Consider the following 11,532-nt stretch of genomic DNA (forward strand, 5'->3'; position numbering starts at 1 on the left):
TCGTAATTTTTACAAAATGATCCAAGACTTTATAATCATCTTGCATAATTAAATGACTTGTTAAGGATTTCTTTACCTCTTAACAAGTTAACAGCTCATAACAAGTTTAATTGTAATCAGTTTTAGATGGTCATCATTATTATTTATTTTTCATTTTTCACAACTTCAGAAACTACATTTGAATTTAGTTTGTCGAAATATTGTCTGAGGGGTGGGAATTTAAAAAAAAAATCAAAATTATGTATTGTTTAAAGTCAGAAACCTGCTTGTATTGAAATTTCATCTTAATGAGTTTGTTATTTTGCTTTGGAGACGAAGTATTGTATTGTATTGCATTATAATATTTATTTCTTGTGCTACATTTTTGTCTATTCCTCTGTATTTATTTATCTAGCTTTCTATGCAGCCCTCAATATTTCTACAGTTCTGCTACTCTATGCATCTGCCTCATGTATTTATTTATTTATTTATTTTTATTTTATCTTAATGTTTCTTACTCTTATTTTCAGAACATCACACATCATGAAACAAGAAACCCAAGTATAGCTAATGCTGATAGATTCTATCAGCTATTTCAAGCACATTCTCGAACAAAAAGTCTCAGCACAGGTTCCTTTGCTGTTTTCTTTTGTGCGAACCATTTATCAGTTCCCCCAGCGACAGAGATGTGAGAGTTAGAAGGGGAGGCAAATGTCAGACACAGCTGTTCCCCAGTCACCCCAGAGAACAGTAGTTCGGCGAAGAAAATGAAGAAGAGTAGCTTCTTCGTCCATCATGACCTCTTGTCTTGGCAGTCCTAAAGAATGGAACAAATGGAGAGCAAAGGAAAAATGGAAATGCACTTAACCCTCAGTTGTTACATAATAGTTTTAAGATTTCTTGTCTTTTACAAAAATGACTTTTATGTTAGAAGTCGCTGAAAAATAGCCATTCGCATAAACTAAAGCGTCTTACATATTAAACGATACCCCCATCTCTTTCTCTCTCGAACTATAAAACATCTTTGATAGGAAAGTGAAAACGCTTTGCATACAAATACAGTACAATATATCGAACTTATAAAACTGTTTTTCTTTCTCCTTTTCCTACATGCATCACATATGCCTTCATGGCTCATAATAAACATTCTATTAATTTAAAAATTCATTTAAGCCATCTTATTTACAATTCTACTGTGATTAGTCATTGGTTATACAATAATTATTTATTACATACGTGTACGCTACTCTACCAAAAGTATACGGACACCTCCCCCTTTCAATTCAGAGGTATTAAATTAAATTAATTTTTAATAAGTTCAGCTTAAATTGAACCTTATAGGACAATTGTGAAACCGGATTGGAATTCTCTGTTCAGGTACAGAAGCTAAACATAAAATAAGACATCGACCTTATCGAAAATTTCTAAAGACAGGCAATGCACATGATCACATGCAAACGAGGAGAGACACAAATAAGAGGACTATGGAGCCTAGTAACTAGTTTTCATAGACTGGATCTGAATGTGGTTTATAACGCTCTGAGCGGGTGCAATAAAATGGATCAAGGAGAAATTTTCGGTGCAAGAACCACAGAGGCAGACTAAGGGAATAGAGTTACAGATTAGTTGCAGGAATTTTCCTTCAGCTAGCGAGTTGTTCAGCACTGGAATAAGTTACGTACGTGCAAAAACCGATTGCTTGGGAAGACTCAAATGTCAACTGGATCGCACCCTACGAAGGAGAGAAACACTTTATTTATTTTTCAGATGTGCCTCAAAGTCGGGCTTCCTTACACAGTATTTCCGATACTAATACTAATAACACCAAGTAGGCTTCGCATTTCCCTATCTCTTCTAGTTTTCAAGTTATTCCATACCTCAGTAGGACAGTTCGAAGTATGAAGAATCGAACATACTTCTGGTTTTAGCAATAAAATTAATATTCCTCTCCCCAAGTAAGTTAAAAAAAAAACAAAAAAAAACACTACATCAATAGCATTATAAAATTTTGTTAAACCTCTTCCATGTAAGCGTATCCCAGCTCCTCTTTTATTTCTTGTGTTTAATTGTTCGTTATTTAACCACGTTTTTAATTAAATATTACATCTGTTTTTAGCTGTATTCTTTAATTGTTATTTAATAATCTATACTTTGTTAGATGTTACTTCAGTATAATCTTATCCTCCCTTTTAGATATCCCGTAATCACAAAGCATTTTGCGATATTTTCTCTGTCTTTTTTTCTTTCTTCCCTGAAAACTCTTCTATGCAACGGATGCGTGGAAGGGAACTCTATCGTTGAGCTGGATCTCTTAGTAACTGACGATTCCTTTGATTTAAACCTTCTAGGAATCAAAATTTCTTCTCAGGCACTCATATGGTCAATAAGACTTGGATGTTTTGCTTCATTTCCTTACTCTTTGTCCGAAACCTATCCACACGAAAATTTCCATATAAATTGTCATTAAGGAAAATCGAGTTAAGTTTTTTTAACATTTCCACTACTGGAGTAGCCATCAGCCGCTTCCAAAGAAGACTGAAAAACTTATCAGAAGAAATAATACAAATACAATATTATACATAACTGTATAACAGCAGTAACTGCCAAATAATAATAGTTATTGCAGTCATGAAAACCAGTATGCCTTCATTGGATGCCTTCCGATTTCATCTGGCTGTTATATAATTAATTCAAGTTATCACATGACGCTGTTTCAAATTTGCTAGCGTTTTCTTCTAAAGATGGTTGATATAATATCACCAAATGGCTGATGTAATCACCAGATCACCTGATATAATTACTATCATGGTGCTACTATAGCCGAAACATTTGGAAAACGGCAGAAATTGACGGAAAGTAAAATAAAATACTTACAGAAGCTTTCGACGCTGTGTGTGTCTCTTCATCTGCTATGAATGCATAAATACGTTACATATGGAAATCAAGAAAGGTACCTCGTGGCCATGTTAGTTAAAAATAGCGTGTAACCACGCTTAAACAGAAGCTTGTTTTACCACAGTAAAACAAGCTTTGTTACGTATTTATTACGTATTACACGTAACCCGCATCTTCCTCTCTCATTGGCTGAATAAATATCACTAGGAGGAAAATTATTTTAATGTATACAAAGATAATACGAAACAATATTTATTAGTCTTCATCAATTTGATTAAATTCTTTTCCCATAAGGAGAAAAAAAAAATAATAATAAGAAGAAGACAGAAAAATGGAAAAAGAAGGTATTACAATGGCCTTCATCAAAACATGGTTCACGAGCGGGAGGCTTTTTCTCCGAGACATTAGCGTTCATGCTCACCATCCAAAACCAGATAATCAACACTAGGAACTACAGAATATATATCGCCAAGGACCCCAGAGTAACAGACGACATATGCTGGTTCAGAAATAAACCAGCACATCACCGCATGATGCAGGAAGTTCCTCAATTAACAATAATAATAATAGTAACCGGACACAACCAACCGCTCCATGCACTTGATATCAGTACCCGTCACGTTGAAAAAAAGGGAGAAGAAGTCATAATAATAATAACGGATGTTACTAAGTAAAAAGTGGTATCGGTGCTATAATTAACGCCATGGATAGAACCCATTGTCGCCAACCGGGAGATGGTTCTGAAGCTCTCCTTTTGCTTTAAACCGCTTTTTAAATAGCTCCTTCCATCTGGATTTCTGAGAGCTTGTTGTGAAATGCTGTGAAAACCAAAGACATCTTCTTAATAAGTAGCTGTTCACCAGTTGAATTCTCCCTTCCTGCTTTATTTCTGAAATTAGTAATGCATTACTGGTAACATGTTGTAAGAACCAAATTCTTACACTTATCCTAGGGAATGTTATGTTATAAATATTATAACATAACAAGAAATATATATGTATATATTAAATAATATTATTTACATAGGATGATTTTCAGCTTAGATTGCGATCGCTCTGTACCGTACAGTTTACAGTTAAGTAGGGGAGGATTAGCGTAACAACGGGGGGTAGCTGGACAGTGCACAAAAGTACAATGGGAGTACCGTAAGGCCAGTTTCAAGTCGCTATAAACAGAAAGTGGGCAGCTCTTTGGAAGAAAAGAACAAGGGAACCGACTTCCCCTTGTGGAGAGGAAGAATTTTAAAGACTAAGAGGGTGGAGAGGACCCTGGATGCGGCATACACCTGTGGAAATGGCTAGCCGCTAGATAAAACTAACCGACTCCTTGAGCACTTACTGATTTCAAGGAGCGGTAGAGAAAAAACAGAGTGGACTAATAGCGGTAAGTGAATTCGGAATGATCACAAAGAAATATCTAGAAATTTCTAGACTTCCGGAAGTTCATCGAAGCTTCTAGAAATTTCGAGAAATCGGAGGTTTCCCCAGGAAAGGGAAGGGCCAGGAAAACGGAGGAAGTGGGAGAGAGCAAATGAGAATAAAGAGATGATGAAGAACGAACTGCGATTGGATCAGAATAGAAGGGGTGGCTGAAACAAAAAAAGATGCAACAGGAGGAAAAGGTAGTGAAAGTTCCAGTTTTTGACAGTTTGGGAGTTTTTGGAAGTTTTGAGAGTTCCTGTGGGTGTGCCTGAGTGATGTGCGGCTGGAAAGAAATCCCGAGAAGTGCCGGGAGAATCGCTGGAATGTGGTAGTGGAAATTGAAGCAGTTTGTCGCAAAGACAATTCGTTAGGCAAGTTCTGGGAGAGGTCAGCCGCAACGTAGAAATAGGAAGGAGATGCCCAATGAAAGATGGAAACACATATGCTGGAGCTGAGTGATAAGGATCGAAAAGTCTCGGTATAGAAAGATAAGGAAGAATTATACAGTCTGGCTTCTTGATAAAGCAGTAAGGAAAGTCTTGATAATTTTATTATGCACCTCTGTATCGTCGAGCTGGTCAGACGCCCAAAGCGAGCCATAGCAACCCATTTATGGAGAAAAGAGTGAGTTCCTGTAGATGAGCAGCAGTTCCTTAGCCGATGACTAATTCCAGTAGGAGTCTGATGATGATGGCCGCCCCTGACCTGAGAAAAAGGTTGTGTAAAGAGTGATCCCCTAAGCTGTTATGTAAGTACCAGATAATAGTTTTAAGCTTGATTTGAAGGAAAGGACTCTAGAGAATGTTTTAGATTAGTTGATAGTTGATTTGATATTGTTTAGCCTAAAGGGAAGGAGAAAGTTCATAAGATAAGATATATGTACTTCATCACAAAGATAAGTTTATTAAGCAAGAAAGATTTAAATGTATGTACTCGAGAGTGGTATGTTTTAAGTTGAGATTATGTTCTATGCACATGTAATTATTTTGGAAGGGATAATTAAAGAAAGATTATAGCGGGGATTTATAAATCTAGGAAAATACACATATAGGTGTTATGCTCACTGCTGTAATCCCAGTTGGGAAGTTTAAATTGTTAGAAGATAACAGAATGTTATGAGATGTAACCTAAACCAGAAGGAGAAAAGACAGAAAGATATGAAGAGACATGATATATGAATTGTGATTAACTATATATCTTAGCACACATATAATTCTAGTAATTAACATTTTTCCCAATTGAAGATGTATGACATATTCTTTTAATGTATATACTGTGAATGAACAATATTGTATATGTTTATCAAGTGTAGTATGAGTCATTCTGAATACTCAGCCAGTCCAGAGGAGACATACACGAACTACTATTCCTCCAGAATCTGTGATCTTCTGTGCAATATACAAGTCAGGTGTTAATGTGGGAGGGTGTAATTAGGGGGAAAATAAACGGGGAAATACAAAGTTAAGAGAGGTGGGTCTGAAAGCTCAAAGAGATTTATTAATTAAATTCTATTCCCCACAAAAAATATAACATTTATCCACCCCCCCCCCCCCCCCCCCCACAATGTTAAATGATAATTCTACAGTTCTTTAGGAAGATAAAAGAACTAACTTTTTTTGGTAGTGAAAATGCTGACCTACCCTGCTTTGCCATTTTTAATTCCTTATAATCGAGTTTTGGTAGGTGTATATGGCTGTTTTTTTTTTTTCTTTTTTAAAATTTAGATAAGATTGTCGGTCGTTTTCCTGCATGCCATAAACGTTAAGTAATTTTCATCAGCAAGAAAAGGTCCATTCTGTGGTGTCGAAAACGAAAAGTGTCATTAGGGAGCAGCCAACGGGTTCAAACTAAAGTGCACTTAACCATATTCTAATTCTCCTTCCTTATCCTCCGCATTAATATTTAAACAGCGCAATTTTTTAAAGCTTTCCTACCTATATGGAATCAGGTATTCATTCTTTTATGGCTACGTTAAATAACGACTCGAGACATCGCCATTGCTCTTTGGTTTAAACCAACTGTCGATGGCACACTAAACTATCAAGCATAAGAAAAACAAAGCGGATGTTATCACTATTCGGAAACCACGAGGCTATTTATGTTTTTGTTCACCTTAAGCATTACAGCCATCTGTCCATGCGCCCGTGGAACTATTCCCAATGAATCGATTCTGAAAGAAGTGCTATTCTAAATGCTTAAAGGTAACTTTATGCTGAGAGCATTATGCGCAATAAACTTAGAATAAGTTGGAAGCAGGTTTTCCGAGTCAGGTTTCATTCATCATGCAACATTAAATTAACAGTAATTACAACAATGACGCTTATCTGATAAGTCGGCTCTCCCTACCACTGGAGGAAGATGAAATTACCGGAGGCAAGCCATTATAGTGTGCAGTAATAGATCTTGAATATGTATAAACAGCGAGGCAGCAGTCGGGATAGAAGCTGACATTATTGCTGGGGCTATTAGTCCCTTCTCTGATTACTAACAGCGTTTGCTAGACAGCTGTGAAACGGTAGGGTAATTTTACTAATGGCATAGATAGCAAACACCACACGTCTTTTGTTGTGTGGCTTTACGTTCTGCCTCTCCTTGTACACAGAAGCCTTAATCTTCCTTGCAACCAGAATAGGGTTTTTAATTAGGTTGCCTGGAAGAAAGTCTCGTGCCAAACAGCTCCTTGCAAAATAGGTGGTGGTACAGCGGAAGCCAAGGGCATTTTGCGGCAGTTTTTTTAATATGATTGCTGAAGCGAGAGGTGGGGCATCGTGAATGATCTGCGACAGTATTGTTCTTTTTAATAGTACCTGCCGTGCCCTATTTTGGTATGTAAAGTAGATCACTTTGGAGTTTTTAGACAAGGAAAGTCTTTAACAGTTTACCGGCTGTGGTTTACAAGCACCCCGAAGGATTTAGAAGCATAAGTTTAAAATGTTAATATATGTAAGGCGCATTAGAAATAATGAAAAACATACTTTTTTTCCACAGCTTGATAAGGAACAAATAATAAAAAAACATAAAAATGCACTGCATCAATTATTATTGGTACAGTGAACCTACAAGAAAAACGTATTCAGAATATACTTCCAAATTTTACTATAGATAGTCATCTGCTCCTGAGTTTTATTTAAATAAAAATTTAAATTTGAAATCACTGCATTGGTTATTCATTAATTCTGATTTCTCATTCACCCAGCATATTTATTAATTATGTCTTCTCGCGCTTTTCATCTCCTTGGTTTTAATAAAAGCAGGAGTTTGTGGGGGGGGGGTTATTTATGAAAAATGTTATTTTATATATTATTTATATTTTATTCCCCTATTAACAACTCCCCTTTATAATAACTCCCCACTTGCGCATCTGACAATTTCTTTACAGAAAATTCCAAGTTCTAGGGGAAAATCTCCTTGATGTGTTTAATTCCCTTTGGATAGGCTTTTTCTCAGAATAACAAGAGACACACAAATGTGGTATAATAAAATACAGTTTATTGGACACTTTTACATAGATACATCAAACAAAAGAAATTTATTAAACTCATGACCAAATAGATTTAATTTCATCTTCTTATAACAGAATGTAAATGAGCAAAGTAATTTGCCTATTGAGCAAACTCAAGGAGGGCTATTTCTTTTACATAAATCATAAACAACTATCTCCTCTTTTAAACTAACAAAATGTTTCTACTTCCTTACTCCTGAGTTCAATTGACTTTCAAAAGAATCTATTAACATTCTTCTTTCATTACAAAACAATTCCTACTCCAAATTGATAAAGCTCCGATACTCTTAATTTCAGTATAAATCATTACTCTGTTTTCTAACAGATTATAGCCTACAACCTTCTCTAATCTAGGTAATTATTATTACTATCAAATTTCTACAATTAACTACTTGCACATTCGGGGGTTACTGACATCCGTCTATCCCCTTCCAAAATTCATACTTAGTCATTCACTTATTTAACCAAATATTAACAAGTATCAATCACATCAAAAATTTTATATCTATTCCCTTCCAAAATTTATCTATATGTATATTGACTTGCCCTGGGTAATGTCCTTCAGTCCATAACATTCACTAACTTATTCATTACAATAAAGTACTACTTATACATATGTGTTCAATCAAAAGTTCTGATAAATTGGTTATCGAGTGCCTATAGTCGGTGTGATGTTGAGAGTACTTAAGCAAACTAATCACTTACTTACATAACTTGGCAGACTTCACGGTACATCCTTCTCTAAGCGACTAGGGGATTCTTTCTATCTGGGTCGCATCTCACAATCACTGGGGGCGTTCGACATAAGATGCTGGATTCCTTCCTGGGTACCTTTGTATTTCTTTATGGACGCATTAATTTCATCTGATCAGAATGGCTGTACTCTTTTTGTCCGGCTTCGGATTTCATCAGCTCCAGCGTACTTGCTCTCAGAATATCAGGCAATATCGTTCCTTCATAATGGAGTTGACTCCTTCTCATCTACTTTAAGGATCTTGAAAACTTTTCCCTCTTTTCTATGGCACGTGTTCATCTCTCACTTCGAAACTCAATCTACTTTTGACTGACTGTCTGACCGACTTCTGCACCTCAACTTCATCTTTCCACTTACTCGACTGCCTCTCTCACTAACTTATTAGATTAACGACTTAACTGTTCACTTAAAGCTTATCTCCCCCTCATACTGACTACACATTAAAACTTAGCCACTTTTCTCCACCGGCTACTCTATCTAAAAGAACTCATTCCTTTCTTTTCTTCTCCAACTCTCATCTTACTGCCCCACTCACTGACACTGACCCCCTCTCATCTTACTGCCCAACTCACTGACACTCCCTCACTCTCCTCTTACTGCCCAACTCACTGACACTCTCTTTTTCTGTCCGTCTCCATCCACAATTTTTCCGAGTTTTCCACGCCTTCCTACAGTGGTCTCCCCCAATCTCCTCCTTCCTATATTCATTTTTATCCTTTCATTTGTTGGCAGGTCAGCCAGCCCTGGTAGCACGTGATTCACAATACCCCTCTCCTTTTTTATTTCCTACCTGTTGACATCCGTTGAGCTCTTTCATGTAGGCCGAATGTATCAAAACAACTCCTTCTGGGTCATCACAGCTTGTCTCAAAAACACTACAGACAAACCACAAATGTGTCACTGGAGACCATCGCGTCTATTTTTAGAGGCTTGTGTGTGCGTTTAGCCATATGCGTTTCCGGTGCGTGACCCCTCATAAACTTGTTGCGCCGTACCACCTGCTGGGCTTGCTATAGTATTTTCCGTCAGTTTTCTGTTTTTGACGGATGTAAAGCTAATTTTTCTGTTTTTCGTTCTTCCTACCTTTTAAGTTTTACAATCCTTACTGGATAATTCTTGTTTATAGAAACTGACGCTATTAACATTTCTCCCAACGGCAAGAATCCAAAAAGGAAAACTAACTTCAGAAGTCAAAAAAATATATTTTATTTTTGTAAGATTTTCAGATCTTACAAGTTCTTGGTTTTAATAAAACCATGCTTATTGAAATAAATAAAACTCCCATAGTTGTTTTAACTCTTCGCAACAGATTTATTTTAACCCCTAGCCTACGACTGTGATGGGATCCTGCAATAATGCTTTTTGTAACAAAGATTTATTTAATTTCCCCAAAATTACACGATATTCGTATGGTGCATTTCTTCATTCCCCAATTAGTAAACCACTCAAATGATTCCCATTATTACAATTTTCTATTCCCTGGAAGAATTCGCGACATCTTCACAGATCTTCTTCCTTCACTTTGCTTCCCAGTAAAACCAATTATCTGTTCAACGATTCTTTCGGTAATATATTTAATATTCGTAAATGTGCTGGAGTTCGAAATTTTCGTTTCATCCCTAGTTGATCGTAATAAGATTACGTACTCATTTCAAAACTTCCATCTAACATTTCATTATTATTTTATTTTATCCTCGATTTCTGCCGGATTTGTTTATTATTGTACATCGATTGCACACTTTTCTATTACACAGGCTATTCGAATGATGCGTTGCATAAACCAAGGAGATGATTTGAGGGGTAATTTTGAAGCAAAAATTCCTAAGCCGTGTTCTTTTTCTAAGTTTAATTTGAGAAATAAGAGAGTTTTGTGACATCACTTTATGTTGATGGAGACGCGTTCAAATTGTTTTTAAAAAATATAGGTATTTTTGCTTCTGGTAACACGAAAATGATTGTGTAAATAAATAAATAATTAAACATTTATTTATTTACACAACAATAACAACCTTAATTTTTTACTTCAAATTTTTGTTCTTTCGCAACGTAGGTATTAAAAAAATAGGAAAATTATTCTTTTTATGTTAACCTCAAACAACAAAGGTATCGGAATCTATTATACTCAAAAGTAATGGGATTTGTTATACTCAAAGGCGCTATAATTTATTAAGGTTGAGGGGGGTAGAGGATACTTTCTGATGTTCGATTTGAATTTCTGTACAATGCAATTTTCAGAAAATACGTGCGAATGGTAGTGGTATCAAAGAACAAAAGCAGAAGGGATAAATGAAGAAGGGGATCACTTAAGCCGGGTTTACAAGGGGCACGAAATCGTAGCTCACTATCAAAGCAAACAGGCAATTCCTGGAATACGATTATAATCGCAATTTCCAGGAAATACACACGACTAGCTCTGCTGCATCAAGTTTTGGTTGATATTTTCGTCTTGAAGCATCTCACTTGAAAGTGATCGTGAAGATAATAATCGTAAAAGAAAAACAGTAATAAGTATAATAAAGCTTATTCTGCCAATTTTTTCAGGGTGAATTAGAGATTCAGATTCAAAGGAGCGGAGATTAAAAAAGAGGAGATTCCAGATTAGTAAGTCTCTGATAAGGAGTATCTCAACTCATAAATAGAGATACCACTCTTAAAGCGGAAGGAATCACAATGCGAATAATTAGGGCAAATGAGATGAGTGATGGTCGAGCCAACCGATAATGAAGATTCTGTCAGAAAAAGAAAGTAGGACTTTAGATGGAAACGAACACCATTGAGATTAGAGCTCAGACCAGGTATATTTGAAAAATGGAGCAGGATGTTTTTGGGAGATTTACTTCTTTTCACAGAAAAGTGTAGATGAGGTAAAAGTTGAAGCATGGCTTCGGCAGCTCCACTCCGTATGCGCACTATTAAGATACTTCCAGTCATAGCTGGCAGAGTAGAGGCAACAAGATTTCGAATCAGCACTGACTGCCGAA

Source organism: Mastigoproctus giganteus, chromosome 7 (assembly GCF_048544385.1).
Source record: "Mastigoproctus giganteus isolate SK-2022 chromosome 7, ASM4854438v1, whole genome shotgun sequence".
Lineage (NCBI taxonomy): Eukaryota > Metazoa > Arthropoda > Arachnida > Uropygi > Thelyphonidae > Mastigoproctus > Mastigoproctus giganteus.